This window comes from Acipenser ruthenus, chromosome 19 (assembly GCF_902713425.1).
Source record: "Acipenser ruthenus chromosome 19, fAciRut3.2 maternal haplotype, whole genome shotgun sequence".
NCBI classification, from domain to species: Eukaryota; Metazoa; Chordata; class Actinopteri; order Acipenseriformes; family Acipenseridae; genus Acipenser; species Acipenser ruthenus.
Genome location: NC_081207.1, coordinates 5,967,002 through 5,984,523, shown reverse-complemented (window position 1 = coordinate 5,984,523; position 17,522 = coordinate 5,967,002).

Sequence of the window (17,522 nt, the reverse complement as noted above, 5' to 3'; positions counted from 1 at the left end):
TGAATTGCATAAATGCTTAAGAGCCTTCTGACTTCATATAAACATGTGATAACCAGGTAAACCATACGGTACCCGAGGTTCAGAATGGAAAAGCAGATACCTGTAATTACACAACAGATTAACAATGAGCGGGACAAGAAACCCACAGTGTTCTGTAGGCTTGTTTTTAATATATATATATATATATATATATATATATATATATATATATATATTCAAGATAAACATCTTTATAAATAATCATGAACATATTCATGATTACATTGGTATAATATAATTGGGACAGGGGCTCCAATTGTGGAACACCAAACCTGCTGCTTGATACATGCACCATGCTTTTTTTTTTTTTTTTTTTTTTTATCAGAACGCTGATTTGCACCAATATTAATACCATCTTGTACTACATTAAAGTAGATTAGGCCTTTAAAAAGACAAACGTGTTGGGGTCTAATTTTATTTAGACAGTAGCTTTATAGTGAAAAAGAAATAACCCTGTTACAGTCTTAACTATCTTTTAATGAAGACGAAACAAAAGAAGATTTGAACATGAACAATTAACATATTATTTATCTCTCTTGTGTGTGTGTGTGTGTGTGTGTGTGTGTGTGTGTGTGTGTGTGTGTGGCGAGTTTGCCTGCGCGTTACTGTTTCTCTCTTTCTGTGTGTGTGGCGAGTTTGCCTGCGCGTATGAAGGAGCGAGACTTTTTAACTGGACTTTTTGGGAGAGACTGATAAAGAGAGTGGTTTTAAGCGCTGTTAAAACGAGCCCTGGTGTCCTGCTTTTTCAGCACCGCCGCTGGAAACCCAGCACACCGTCGCTACATTGTCGTCAGAAGTGGAGGTGAGGCAGGTACCCCGGCACGGACATGGAAGCTGGCAAACTAGATTGGCCCAGCATAGACGTTGAAGCTTTGGACGAAACTGGAATCGTCCGGGGGCTATTTCCGAAATTCAGTGAAAACTGTTGAAAAAATGGGTTTCGCCCAGTCATCTTTTGCATATTCTGGGCCAATCTAGATTCGCCCGATTGGACGCGGGCGAGTGCTGAAAAAAAATGGTGACTTTGGGATTCGCCCGGTACTCCTTGCAGAAACTAGATTGGCCTGGGCAAAAGTGGCCTCGCCAGACCACCGTGTTTCGCCATTAACATATGTTTATATATTTAACTTTGTGGAAGTTGGTCACTGAACATTTGCCGTTACGACAATACCACACTAATATGTGTTTGATTTATAATCCGGGAATGCTGAGGATTGCTCTTTGATGTTATGCTTTACCACACCGATTAAATAGAGATTTGATTATTGCTGCATAATAATCTAGTGATATTTGTGTACACTTATTGCACCTTGAGATTTCGCTTTTGCTTTGCACGTTTGTTTTTATACAAATCTAGTTGGTGTTTTAAAAGATTAATTACTGGATACTATTTGTGGTACTGTGATATTTTGCTATACTGTTACACCAGCCCAGTTTGTGTTTTCTTTACTGTTGAATGTTATCAATTCTGTATGATTATCTGATATTGAATACTATCAATTGTGTACAATTGCTGTGTCTTGCTAGGTTGTCTTCCTACTATATCAATCTAATCAGTGATCTGGATTGTTTCTGTTTACTACTTTGCTTTTGCTTTTGAACATTTCTAAATAGTTATTGTATTCTAATAAATAGGGGACAGCTTCCTTCTTTTCATGTCACACTTTAAGAATTATCAGACCTGCGTCTCTGCTAGCCTGTGACGTTTGCACACACAGACGAAGGATACATGTTGGCCATTAAACAGAAGACCTGTTTTCGTTTTCCGGTTTTGTGCGAATGACCCAGAGGTCTTTGTCCAGGCAACTGTTCTTGCTCAGGATTATTGGGATGCCATTGACCTCAATATCAACTGCCCTCAGATGATCGCAAAAACTTGTTCACGTGTGCGTTTTCATGAGTGTGATCATCCACTTGAGTAACCCCACTGAAATACTGCACATTTTTCTTTTTTTTTCGTTTCAGGGTCAAATGTTTAAATGTAACTCCCTTCCTCTTACTCGCCCCGGTTCACTATAGTCACCATGGATATCTGATGAGGGTTAGTCAGTTTAGTGGTCAGCACCATCTAGTGCTTGGACCAGCAATAAGATTTTCTTTCCACTAAAGCTACCAGGCCCTCCTTGATTATTGACCTGTGTCAAGGAATATATCATTTTTCTACTTCATGCATCTGTTTGCTGTATGAAGAGACTGGCTTGTTCATTGCAGCAGTTGAACATGACTTTAGTACAATATGCTGTGTTTGCTAAGCAGTTATGTCTAGGCGTGGTTTTTCACTATATTTCAAACTGTATTGCGTAATTTCTTTATTTCCTCCAGGACACTATGGAGCTTTCCTGCAGGACAAGTGGGACCTTCTTCACAAGATGAGTGAGTGGCTCACATCTATTTGTTTGAATGAAGAGAGATTTGAAGGGCAGTTTCATGTATATTATATATGTTTGGTGCCTGTATTAAGCAGTGCACCATATAAAAAAAGTTTCAATTGAGGTCCACCATTGACAATGGTAACAACTTCTGATGTTGGTGCATTCTGTTCTAATTTTGTCCAGGATATAATGTATATACAGGGTGATTTAGAAAGTAAGTTTACCACATCAACGCAACAGATCTCACAAATGTAAACTTACTTTCTAATCACCCTGTATGTATGATGTCTGTTTTCTAGCAAACTTGTGGTTTTCTAGCAAACCATGTTTTTAAATGGATAACCTTACACCAGCTCCTCTTGCTGTTTTCTTCTTCCTACAGTCACTGTGGGCAATGAGAGACAATCACATTAAAGCCGTAAGGTGTGTTTCAGCAAAGCGTTCGATTTTGATCAGAAATACATATTCAAAGTTCTTATCATCCTGTACCTCAGTGATGTGGACCGCTACATTCAGGAAACGGGGGTGCTGGGTGTCATGAGCGCAGGTAGGTGCAATTATATAAAAAGGTAAAAACAAAAGGAAACAATTGGATTCCCTGTTAAAAATCTGTGCTTGCCTGTATTTAAATATTATTTTAGTTGCAATTGAAATTGCTTTTAAATGTTGATGATCTTATGTTTATACCAAGTACTGAACGTATCAGTATTTCATACAAACTCAGGATCAAATTCATATAAAGCCAAAAATATATACTGGTTTGTCTGGAAGAACTGATATTTTCAACATCTCAATGATCTTTTCAGAGAAACTGCATTAAAGTCAGGCTTGGAGAAAAGCTGGCTGCATAAGAGTGATGCTAAACTCTTTGTAGTTATCGTACATAGATCCTGCGTTAAAGAAATGTCTTGCATTAAGGGAGGCTATGTGCTTTCGTAGTATATATGCTTTAGTAGTCTCTTTGTCCTTATCAGTCCTACACTAAAAAAAAATACAAATTCTCTGTAGTCTGTCATTTTGAGAAGGCAAAAAGGGTTTTGATTGTATTAGTCTGTTCTGCATGCATTTTCCACTAGGAGGCACCCCTGCTCTGGCTGAACAGTGTCCAAGAATAAAGTACAGTACCTTCAGCTGGGGGAGGATTTAATTAATGTAGCCTATCAACTGGAGCAAACACATTTCAGATTTAACTTCATCAAATTGTCCTTACTGATTAGGGAATAAGGGTTTTTGCATTAAAAAGATTATAACAAGGAGAGACTATGCTTATATAAATATAAAGATCATAAAAGAATCCCTAACAATAACCCAGCTCCTGGTCCAGGCCTTGGTACTCTCCCGTCTAGACTACTGCAACTCCCTCCTGGCTGGCCTCCCTGCGTCCGCCACCTGTCCTCTCCAGCTCATCCAGAACTCCGCTGCCCGCCTGGTGTTCTCTCTGCCTCGCTTCTCCCATGCAACTCCACTACTCCGCTCACTCCACTGGCTCCCGATCACCGCTCGCATCCAGTTCAAGACTCTTGTACTAGCCTACAGATGCCTTGACCAGACTGCACCCAGCTACCTCCAGACCCTCATCTCTCCCTACACCCCAACTCGACCTCTCCGCTCCGCCTGCACTAGAAGACTGGCTCTACCTCCTCTACGCTCCCCTGCCTCCAGAGCCCGCTTCTTCTCCACCCTCGCTCCGCAGTGGTGGAATGACCTTCCCACATATGCCAGGACTGCCCAGTCCCTGACCACATTCCAGCACCTCCTTAAGACTCACCTCTTCAGACAGCACCTGTAGAACTCCTCTGTTTTTCCCCTGGGACACTTATCACCCTTCCTTAAATGCGCTTTACTTGCTCTTATCTGCCCCCTATTTTATTGCATTTAATCCTGTACTTCAGAGTACTGTAATCTGCAAAGTGTTTAATCTGTAGTATTTTGTATTTAATCATATCCTAATGTAACTATCACTGACACTGTTATCTGCTGTATTATTGAATTGTATTTTGTTACACTTGTACTTGCTTGAACCAAAGTCATTGGATTTATCTTGCTCTTAATTGTATTATTACTTGTACTGTGATACTTGAAATGTATTTGCTTACGATTGTAAGTCGCCCTGGATAAGGGCGTCTGCTAAGAAATAAATAATAATAATAATAAAAATAAAGCTAAGCAACACAATTTGCTAAATGCATGATATTTTTTTCCCTCTCAGTAAGAAATACCAGAAGGTTAATTTAATTTTTCTGAGCCCTAAGCATGATCCTGGATATTACACACATATGAGAAATAACACCTTTTATAATAAGCGTATAAGGCAAGCTAGAACCTTTTGCTTTGCTTTTACTGCATGAAGGTGTGGTTTCAACATCTCTGCAGTATTATCTTTTAAAGACTGATCCCATCAGCCTCAGGAATGACACATTACAACCGGTGGAAAGTAGATCAATCAAACCTGCTGTACTCATGGCATTATGCAGTCAAGAAGGAATGCTAAACTGATGATCAGGAAAGTGGTCGTCTTTTGAAAACACCCTCAGATTTAAACTACGTGTCCATGACTTTTAATTTGCTTATAGGAAAATGACATGTATGTATAAGCTGGGCAGCTTGCCGGTTACTTTGAAGGGATAGCAGTAACCTTTCTGCTAAATTGAGTGGAGCTTTATAAATTCAACCACCATGCTTGGTATCTGTACTGCCTTTCTCATACAACTTAGGTACTATTGGTGGATAGCAATTTTTTGTGTGTGTGTGTGTATTCTATTGGTCATTAAATATACCTTTGGGCCAAACTTTTGTAACATACCTAATTTTGTCTCACACTTCCACTGTTCTACCAGAAGTTTATTTAGCATATTTAGCAGATGCCTTTATCCAAGGCGACTTACAGAGACTAGGGTGTGTGAACTATGCATCAGCTGCAAAGTTACTTACAACTACGTCTCACCCGAAAGACGGAGCACAAGGAGGTTAAGTGACTTGCTCAGGGTCACACAATGAGTCAGTGGCTGAGCTGGGATTTGAACCGGGAACCTCCTGGTTACAAGCCCCTTTCTTTAACCACTGGACCACACAGCCTCCTGTGCGTGCTTGTGATGATTTCATGACCAATGTTATAATGTAATATTTTAAGACTGAATGTAAACGTAGCCAATGTTTTAATCCATGGCAAACAGATTATGTTTATTTTTTTATCTATTGCATTTCAGTGCCGGTTTCAGCAGATGTGTTTTAGGCATTTTATTTTCTGTTTTTATTTTTCACATCTGTGTGTGGGTGGCTGATTCACTGCCATTTTCCAAGGTGGCTTTTTGAGTGCCACAGAAAGCCTTGTCCTTGGTCTGTGTATCAAATAGACCTGTCAGTCAGCAAAATACTGCAAAAAAGAGCTCCAAGATTTACAGACTGTCTCTCAAAAAGGAGTCTGTCTAATTTTCAGGTGAAACTTGAAATAGTATTTTGTGAATTCTGCTTTTCCGGGATAAGGGCTTAATATACTAATTGAGGACAATTATATTTCCCAACGTTTTTGTATTGGAGCTAGGTGGCCGTTGTGCTGGTAATTCTTAACAAATTGTATAATGTAACATACGTAAGGCAGCTGCACCTTAGTATGTAATGACAAGCCTGTCCTCACCCAGTAATGGCACAGACACATCTTTTAAAGTGTTCTGTTTCTTTACAATCAGGCCTACAGATTGCATTTCAGGGAAAAACAGCACACATATGACAATTTGAGAAAGTCATAGACATGAAACATTTGTTTGAGCTGATGACTTTTTTTTTCTTTTTACCTTTACTGTCATGTGTGCTACTTCTTCCACTGTAAACATTCCACAGTACCCATGCTAGGAAGGTAATAAGACTATGTAAAAAGCATGATATAGCAAAGTTAATTTTGTCAGCTAGCTTAGATTTAAGGCAGCAGCGCAAATTAATACCCAGGCACAAAGCCCAAAGTGAATTTGCTGAAATGCTGATTTTATTAAACGGATGAGTTTCCTACTGTGCCTGATGCTTACTGTACCCCGCAGTGGAGCAATATACCCACCACTGAGGATGTAGTGGTGACGTATTGTATTGTATCGTATCATGCTACATTTATCATTATCCTAGATGGGATTACTACCCCACTAGGACTGGAGTAAACTAGAATGTATACTTTATTTCTATGGTTCACCTAATATGAAATCCAATCCTGTATAGCTGACATTTTCCTTGAACCTGTGCTTAATTTGTCCCTCATTTGAATCTAAAGCCTTGGGGATGGACTTGTATTAATTAACAGTACTTTATTGTATTTCTATAGCATATAAGCTTACGAAACTTACTTTCAAAACCACATTGGTGGTACATTTCAGGCCTAAAGAATTGCCCGCGGAGAATGGAGAATGCTCGACGGAAGCAAAGCCGTGCAGTAAAAGATCGTTGGAGGACGAGGAGGAGAACCCCGAATTCTTGTCCAAGAATAAGCTGAAGAAGAAAGCACAGAACCCCCACAGGAACTTTGACCTGGCACAGAAACGTAAGGTTCTTGACATTGAACAGCCTGTCAAATCACAGGGTCTTCTGCTGTTTTTGCGGTGGTAAATGTTCAGTATCGTTGATGTTAGATGGAGGCAGACACAATTAGCATCAGTATTTGAGAAGACACGCAATTTTTCAATACTGTTTGCGTATTTATTTTTGCTGATTTTGTTTGTGTGTATTTTTCATGTACATTTAAAGACAACGTAATGGATTAATACGAATTTCATTACCTTCTCTTTGCTCATGCGTTTGCTCCACACAAAAATAATTGGGTCATAGATTCTCAGTCACACCTGAGCTTGTATAACCAGACCACAGTGGGTCTTTTTAATCTCTCAGTAAAACCTGATATAGTAAGTTGAGGGTTATAAAATTGAAAGGGATTAAACAGCTGATCAGCTTTTTCTCTTTACAGCTAAATATGCAAAATGTGAACAGTGTGGAAATCCAAAGGTAAGCCTGTGTCTTGTGAATAATAGTTCAATGGCATGTGTGTTCGGTTTTCGAAACCTGTAAGAAGGGTGAGGTACAGTGGCGGCTATGATAATAGCCCTTGCTAAAGGCTTTTAGACAGACTGTGAAATAGGGTGCAGTAAAAAACAGAGCTGTAAAGATGTATATCTGTACATAGTCTCTTTCTAAGCCTTTTATTCTTTATTGCACATACTGTTTGTTTCCTTAGAATGAAAGTCTCCCAGATTTCTTTTATTTCATTTGTTATAGACCAAACAAAGGCTGCTTTAAGAGATTTTAAGAGATTTTAGAGATTTGAAGATGACATAATTAAAGACTGCAGTGAAATGTTACCAGTGTGACAAATCCTGTACTTGCGGTTCTGAGTTTTGACATTGAATGCAAGATGAATGTCTCTTGTTTGTTTTAATAGAATTTTCTTTGACGCAGTTAGGAATTAGTTAGGTGTCATAGTAGAATTCTGTTAGGATTACTTATTGAATGATGAAAGATGTCACACTTCAGAGAATGGAGTTAGAAGCTCTATACCTTAAGCCTTTTAGCTGCTGATATATTTATAAGGTTATTTTGTTTTTAAGGTTTGTCGCAAAGCAATTTCTTCCTTGATCAGGCTCATTATAATTAAAAACAGCCCATTTTTGGCTGCAGGTTTGGTATATCTTACCAGATGGGAACATATTTAGCTTTTGTCTGGGTGAATATATGCTCTATTCCACAAATATGACTATATCTTTGTCCTTTTATTGGAGGCATTTGCACTGCAGTATTCCCTTTTAAAGCAGCTATATAATAGTTTTTAATTAGGAATCCCCTGTGGAGGTGCTTTTATGCATTTCTCCTGTTTCCATTGCAAAATTGTTTGGAGGTCAGGGAATATTTGATTAATTGACTCAGAAGGTATATTTGTACAACCTTTGGTGTCTCTCTACTGGGGCTGCATGGTATCTATATAGAAAGTTGTTCTCCTGACTGTGATTGATCCAAAATGACTCATTGTAAAGCCAGACAATTTGACAGCTGCCTTTGTTATAGGGATTTCTCTATATTCATAGAAATGACAGAGAAAGTTTTATTTTTATTGTAATTATGCACTTCGTCATCCCGTAGCAACATGGAATAGTGTGCTGCATTGTAGGCTTTGCATTGCTGGTTCTTAAATGTGCTTTGAAGGTTGGTTCTTTTATATTTGTTGACATGTTTATAGTCCCTTAACATCTACAGTTGTATGTTTAAGGGCGAGTGAGTATAAAAAGTTTAAAAATGTACTGCGAGTATTATGGGTTGTCTGTAAATTTGAAAGCGTAGACAATTCCCCCTACAGTTTAATTCAGTTTTGCCCTGCTAAGCATCTAGGCTGTTTTTCAAAAGTATTTTAAAAGCATACTCTTGCCATTCACAGTGACCTTTCAAGGACTGAGATACTTTCATTAAGGAAATGAAGCAATACTTTACCTTTTTGTTTTACTTTGACCTTTTGATCCCTGAATGAGGTTCAGCAGTCTGCTACAGCACATTATTTTAATGCTGATTTATTAAGCACTACTGGCTATATTTAATGGAAAGGATTTTTCCTGCGCATTTGATTTTAATGTTCATTGTTGATTTATATAGCTTGGTGTGTAAGAATTATACCTCAAGGATGTTGGAAAGGTATTTTTAATTATATAACATAAATTGCATGGAAAATAAAATATGCAATTGAAAGCTTAGAAAGCTGCACTCATATACTCTTCCTACTCCAAGGGTTGCGTTGTCTGCATTTAAATTGCATTTGAATAGAAGCGACATAATCAGAAGATGCAAATAATAATCTGAAGAATGACTCCAATCAATGTGAGTCTCATATGATTTTATAGATGCGAGTGTCACCTGACAAACATGACCCCTAAAACTCGCCAGATCGTCTGATGAGGGGACCTGTGTACTGTAGTGGCACTTAAAGGAGTGCTAACAAAGGGTTTTAAAATGCATTTATGTATTAGTACTGGCAATATTATCACTGGCCCCACCTTTTTGTGTGGTATATCGCTGACATAACTGCAGCTAGACCATAAGAAAAGGGGCATCTGTGATCTTAGTGCTGGTAAGAGATAAGAGATTATTTGTATCAAAAAGAAACCCAAAATAACTCAATAAAATGATCGAAGTGGAACAGACAAAACCCCAGACAAGTTTTCTTAAAGATTCAAATTGAAAAGCTTGATGACTCACACATCGGATCCACGTTGATGATTTCTAGGGAATGCTCCCTGAAATTGTCTCTGTTTAGCTCTTGGCTTTTCAGCAGCAACGTGTTTGTTGACAGGAAGCCTCCTTGATTGCAGCTGGATGTGAGAGGGTGGAGAGGTTAATCACTTGTAGGAACTTAGTTAAGTTGATCAGCATCAAATAAAAACAAGAAAACATCACAGACAGTTAGGCTTTCATAACGCGCTGCTCTGCAAATGGATTTTGGCAGCAGTATCTGAATAATGCAGTATAAAGAATGTTAATCTGGTCAATTTAATGTAGTATGTATTTAAATGCAAATCTCTACTGGGTATTTCTGCCTGTAGAAATCTGTAAAAGCAGCAGTATTTAGAAGGCCGTGACTGTGCAGCTGATTCTATAGGCTTTGAAAATGAAGTAGTCAATACACATCGAAAGACCCACATTTTATTTATTTTTTCTTTATGGTTCCAGTCAGATATGCTCTTTTGGTCTAGTGTGAAGATTATTCATGCCTTGAAGTCCTTGACTGACTCACCAACAAGCAAAAGCTCGCCTTCAGTTTTCTGTATCAGGCTTTTTTTAAGCTTGAGAGCAGCTAGAGCACCTGTAGGGAAGTTGAACTGCACACTCTGCGGACAGCTGACAACATTAACTATTTACAGTTTTGCTGTTTAAAACTTATTTAATTTTTCTTTTAGCACCCACGTCAAAATATTACTCGTGCTCTTTCCAAATCAGCATTTTAATAATTCTCAGGAGCTTCCATTGAAATTGTCATGTTTTAGATGATCCTCACGTAAATGACAGCGTTTGCTGGTCTGCCCTCTGTTCTGACAGCTAAAGCCTTTTTTTTTAAAAAAAAAAAAAGAGGATGCAGGGAGCAGTGGAACCATTTTTACACATTGCATTGCATAAAACTACTTCTGTAATATAAACAAAATGATTGGATAGGGATGAAAAGGGTAAATGTTGTCTTTTATATCTGCATTTTAGAAACGCAATGTGGTTATTGTTTTGCGTTTTATTAAAATGTCCTTCGTAGTTTTTCTCTTGTGTTACTCTGACTGGTTATGGATTTTATTTTTATTTTGCTTTGACCCCCAACTGGTACAAATCAAAACAAGTATGGTAAAAAAAATAATAATAATTTTATGTATTTAATTATTAAACTGATGTAATAAATTTATTATGAATAATAGTTTTTACAGCATTACTTGCAATGTTACACAGTAATCCACACCTCCACATTTATTTTACCCTTTCATAACGTCGATGCATCTTCTTTTTTAGAGAACAATATATTGATAGTGAAAAATGAGGCATCCACAGTCTTAGATTTAAAGCCTGAACGCTGTGAGCAGACAGAAGGGTTCAGTAACCTGTTACAGTTTCATAGAGAACAATGATTTCATAGTTCAAGCTCGCAGGGGTTTTAAAATGAATAAGGTCTGATTTAAACTTGTTGATGCATTTTCTTTTACAAAAATACAAAAATTACTAATTAACATAAACATATGAAAAGCACTTCTTTTTTGTCTTTTGTTATTTTTTCATTTTTTAAAGAATATTTGTCTCTGTGTTAAATAAAACAACATAAATCATATCTGTACTTGTGTGAGTGTGCAGTACGGTAACAATATATACCCAACACGCCAAATAATATAGTTTTAAGTGAACGTCAACAAGTGGCAGCATTTACATTCCAATGATTTGTTTTTGTAGGATATTTATAAGTCTGTATAATGCCAGCTTGTTGCATGTGGTAAGTGCAGAACGGTTTAGATGCTTTTTCGAGGATTCCTCAGGGAAGTATAAAGTAGACATACTGGAGTTTAATGGCACATTTGAGGGAGTATGCGCCAAGGTCTGGGTGCAGTCCATCTGCTCCATGTCATACAGAAGCTGGTGAATTCATAACCTTGCCAGGGACCTACTTCGCTCAGAGAGTTTGCTGAGAGAAACCGAGATTAATTTTGCAAAAGATTCATCCTCGTTTTTTTCTTTTGATTTATCTACATTGTTCAGCCTGTCTAGCAAAGCTTCTTCCACAGGAAGAGGTGCTGAATCTAGCTGACCTACAGATGCACTTTCTGTGTTGCTGCAAATACTTTCTCTTCAGCGTTGTTTGGTGGTTCTGGGTTCTGAAATTATAATAACTTCACAGCAGTTATTATATATGAACGTATATGGCAAACAGCATTATGAAAGATACACATGCTGCATTATCATATTCTAAGTCATGTAATATTACTATGGAAATAAATATGTCTGTGTTTTTATGACAAAGAAATGAAAGCCAGATGGGATAAAGATTCTATCAAGCTAGAATTATTTTCTGTTCATGAATATTTCACAATTTGTTTATTTATTATTACTCCTTACTGCTTATTTCTTTGTGACAATCCTGCATTTACTGTACTTGTTTTATTTATTTAGTTCAATACATACCTCACCATCCTGCTCTGGCACATTTGAATCTGTGTCCCTGTGTTTGATAAATTCGGATAGCCAGCTCAAAAGTTCGATATATTTCGGTATTTTTCTATTTCCACCAACATCCCCACTCTTTCCCCTAATTTTTTTCTTATTTTGAATATATCTGTCGCGTATATACTTCCATTTCTCCCTACAGACTTTGACGTCTTTACCAATATTATTAGCAATTTCCTTCCATGAATTATTGCACTGTCTTTGTGTTGTTTTAAAGAGGAATCTTACAGGTGCCTGCACTTCCTAACCTCCGCAACTTTTCATCCAAATCGTTCATGGTTTTCTTCTGTGGATGAAGAAGCGCCTCGCGTAAAAAGTTAAACAATTTCAACTTAACGATTTAATACCCGTGCCTATGCCGTGCGCCTCACACATCTCAAGACACGCACCAATTATTTTTCGATTGTTTCACGAGTAGGTTGCGCGTAGTTGATGCATGCGTCCCAAAAAAGGCTGCACGTCCTGGACTATGAATAGCCCTTTAATCCAAGACTATATCGCTGCAGAACGAATGCTCCCATAGCGTAGCTGTTGCATGGAGCTCACAAAAGGGGAGTGCTGCGTGCGCAGCTTGTAATTTACGTCGTGCTTCATTCACCCTCCACACCCCTACCACTTGACGATAAACAGGGTATGGGAGGGGGAGAACACTGAAGATAGTGATTACCCTGTGAGAATTAATTGGTCATCCATGGCCAGTGCCCCACGGACCTTAGGTTTAGGGTTAGGTTATTGTTACGAAATAAACGTAGTTTTAGTACGTAAATTCATCACCCTTATGTGATTGGGCTGCAGATGACGTCTGTTACGAGTTGCGAACACAGCACTACCCTGTGTGAGCTACCCTGCGAGAGCTAAGCTGTGGGAGCCTTCGTTCTGTAGCAATACCCCTCTCCTTTAATCAGCTCCCTGGAGAAAGTGCCAGAACTGCTTGTCATCTGCTTTCACAGAGGGCGCTCAGAGGATTTATGATTCATTTATAACTGTCCTTGTTTGTTTGACATGAAACTGGCAAAAAGATGGTGAGGGTTAGAGTGTAACAGTGATACACTAACTGTATAGAAATTGCGATTGCATTTAAAAGGTGAAAGCGAGGTAACATCTTGACTTGTGCAATCATTTCTTGGAGTTTGTTCTTGGTGGAGCGGGGCTTGGGTGTGTGTAAGCTGATTATTTTCTCAGTATCAAATGGTTTCACAGTATCCAATTATATGTTTGATATATGTCAGCTTGGTTTAACTGATGAGCTCTGTATCTTTGGGATTTGTACACAAATACATTAAAAACAAATATATACTCAGTTTTAAAAAAATTAAAAATTCAGGGAACACAAAACAGCCATGCTCCATTTTCTCTGCTTTGACAGACTGAAATCACAGAAGTATACACATTCTTCTTTCATACAACTTTTTGTTTTGTAATTGTTTTCTTGTAGTTATTTCAGAAGGACATGCTTTAGGTGCAACGGTTTGTGAATGTATTGGCTACTCTTTAAAGCTCTAGTAATGTATAGTTAATGTTGGTTGCTGGTTTTGAGCAGAGAACACCTCCGCGCTAGAAGTCGGTATAAGAAGGTAAATGTTTCACAAGCTACAGCATCCCCAGAAGATTTCCCTCCCTAAACCATGACAGTGCAGTCGCCAAAATATTGTCTTTGTTTTATGCCTGAATGGCACAAAGCCTCATACCTCATCAAGCATTGTCTAACAAACAATTGTCCAATTTCAATGCTGCACTGGATGAATTGCGGATGATTAGTCTAATGAGCTTGATTCAGGTGCGTAACCGAATGTGATTTTGCTGGGTTGTTTAAAATACGGTGACTCAATACTCATTAGTCCAGTTTTGTTTTTCAGGTCACAGTGAAAGGAAAATGGCAATTAAATAGACTTATCCTTCTAAAAGAGCCTCTGACTAAAAGTATTGTGTGGGTGGGTGGGTGGGTGGATGGGGGGGGGGATATTAAAACTCCATTTTGAAATACTTTTTGTTCATGCATAAAGAAATGTTCCTGATTCATCTGTTTAGCAAGGATCCCCTTTTTCAGAACTCTCTAGATTCAAAACAAACTGTTAAAGGTTAAAGACCTCATGGAAGGGTGTACTTGATGGAATAATGTCCAGTGAGTGAGAAAGCAGAGAAGAGCAGCTAGACAAATCCCAGGGTTAAAGGGGACAAGTTATGAGGACAGGTTGAAGGAACTGATTTGAAATCGATCCCAACAGCGCAATATCAGCATTGCAGTCTATTCTTGTTCCTCTGATGTTGGAGCAAGAAGAGACTGGGGTGGGGGCTACGCTGACAGGCCATTTGTGAAAATGAGTTTGTATATTTCAGCTATTTCTAACTAGTACTGCTGTATAGATTACATTACCTTTTGTTTCCTTTGCACATGTATGCTATTAATTAAATTGCCTCTTACCAGCGATCCTGAAAGACGATACAGTATGTTCTATTGCAATACAAAATCTCAGTAAAGGTTTCTCCATTCATACCACAAGGATCTCAGATCCTGCTTTCAATCAAGGGTTTGTTCAAGTGGATATTGCTCTCAGCGAATGCTTTTTTTTTTTACCAGATATTTGTTTTATACATCGCCCACAAAAGGGCCATTTCCACAAATAGAGCATACATCAAAGCACTGATCCTAACTGGAAGGATATTTTGATCATTGTTTGATTTTCATAACCTCTTTAGTAGGCACAATACTCAAGATAGTGTATCTGAAAAAGAATTGCTTTAAGTTAAAATCTTTGTAAGTTTTGTCTATTACTTTTTGCAGTGTCTCCTACCCTTCAGAAGTACATAGTTGAACAAATGTTTTGGTGAGAATGTCTTGCTCAATGTCTTATGCGTTTATGCTGATTACAATATGTGACTAACATGTACGCAGACAATCATTTTATTCCCCGGATACCCATGTCTCGTTCTGCCCATTACTGTTCACAAAAAATCACGCATTTGGATCCAGGAGCTATAAATCCCCTTGGGCAGAAAGATTCATGATAAACAGCCACTTAGGCTTCAGTTGCTGTGCTTTTTCCTTTATCGAGGTTCATTTAAGTGGTGGTAGATTATTTAAGGCTAATTGGGTTCCGTGTCTCTGTTGCTATTGCTGGCCTTCAAAGATTATTACCTACTGAAAATTACACACTTTTGTAGAAATTAACATGGAATTAAAAAACGTTTGCTAATGTTCTTTTTTTCCTCCGTGAGTATAAAGTTATTGTGATTCTGAACTCCATTGTAGATTTCAACAAAGATATTTTATTAGATACAGTAGAGCAACTGGGTACTCTATTTTCCTTAAGCACAAGCTGCATTCCCTCTAAGCTTTTTAGATACTGAGAAATGTGCCGTTTTGACTGAGAAAGGGTACATTATCAGCGAGAAACCTTCGGCCACGCATTAACCCTTTTAATATATTTTTGTTGCATTATACAATTTTGAAACAATATTCCAACACAAGTATCTCAACAATTTTACAATTTACCTTAAATTTAAACAAGACATTTACTGTGGCTCTGCCTCTGATTTTGAATCATCCTCTGATCCTATGCAGCCCTGTCAGTTGTTATCATAGATAGACTGCATGCTTAACTGGAAGCCTGCATACAGTTGCTTTATACTACTGCATAAAACACTGGCATATACACTTAAATGTGTAAATTTTTACCCATTTCAAAACGCTTGAGATGATTTCTGAAATGGTCGTTTTTTAAAAGGGAAATAAAACAAAAAACGTCAAAGTGTGAGTATTGTGATTTTATTTATGTTTACTTATACTTCTAAATGATGCAGGAAGATTGTGCTTCACTGATTTTAGTATTCAATTATACGACAAGTTAAAAACTGTAAAGTTCATGAGCAGCACCGAACAGCACTCTCTATAGGCAGAATCGCCAGACGCCTGCTTCGCCCACCCTGCACCAGTAGTAGATTCGCTGGTGCCCGAGTGAGCTCTGCACGAATGTGACGTGCATTTTTACAGAAGGAAATCAGAGAATCAGCTGCAAGACAGACACAAATATGCTTATGTTAATGTTTTGTAAGAATGCTCTCAAAATAATAGGTTTACCTCAAGAGGCTGGAGTCTCGATTGAGGTTGATATTTATGATAATATTGAATAAAAATTAAGCTTTTTTCGTCCAGGGCAAAGTTAGCTTTTATACTGTACATTGGAGACCTGTATTTTATGCTTCTCTTCCACTGTACAACCGAGCCGTGCCGGGGCTGTACCGAGCCCTCACAGTGCAGATAGGGAGAGCCTGGGTTGTTTTTCCACTGCAGAGCCGAGCTGTGCTACTGACGTCACACGCAACAAAAAACAATTGTTATTAATTATTGTTTAATTAACTCAGTTTGCAAAAAAGATGCGCAAACAGATGGTGTACAAAAATTGGGGATGCTGTATTGCTGTATTTTGTTAATATATATTTTTGTAAAAATAGAAGGTTTTAAAAATATGATTTGCCAAAGATATCCAGTTTAAGGATAGTGTTTTTTTTTTCTAAAGTTTTTTTTTCCTCTTTTTTTTTTCTTTATATTAATAAAGGTAAAGGATGAGAAATTTGGTAGAATTTTGTGTTTCTGAGTGTGTGAGTAAAGTGTACCATACCCGCGGCTTATGTCCTTTTGCTTCAAATCGTCAGAAATTCAGGCATAAACTTTCTAATTTCTGACACACTACTCCAGATCTTCCTGAACACTTCTATCTGCCCACAGAGAAACTGCAGCCTGCACTTCCTCACTTCTGAAGGCTGTACTTTTCTCTCATCACACACGCTGCCCGCCATGTTTTTTTTTTTTTTCTGGAGTGATGCAACGTAATGACGAAAATCCTTAACCCCGTCCCTGGCCCGGCTCGGCTCAGAGCCAGATTCAGATGTCTTGTTTCACGGTGTGGTTCTCGCTCTGCTCAACAAATACCCAGTGAAGAACCACCCGTATCTGTACCGTACCGAGCCCTCACGGGTTGGATGTGCCAGGGGAGAAGGGGTATTAGTTTCTTTACCTTGCCAACCAGTAGACCTGCATTTTAGTTTTCTTACCTTGTCAGCTATCAAAAACTGTCAGATCAGCTGTCTTGCCCAGTGATTTGTAATAGAGAATACATCAATCACATCGTCTGGGATTACACAAAGTGCCAGTTTACACAAAGTGTGTGCTACAGATTTGAATGCATTTCCAATTTTTATTTGTCTGCTTTTTCATTTGTTTGTGTTTTCACCTAATGTTCCTAATGTGAAAAGTGTATAACAGTAGTAAATATTATATAATAATCATAAAAATGTAATCTACAAACATGACAACCTCAGAATACTAAACCAGCTTAGCCAAATGTAACATTGTTTTGATGGAATAAATACAGTAAACGATTAAACAGGAAGTGTGGCTAAATATCTTCT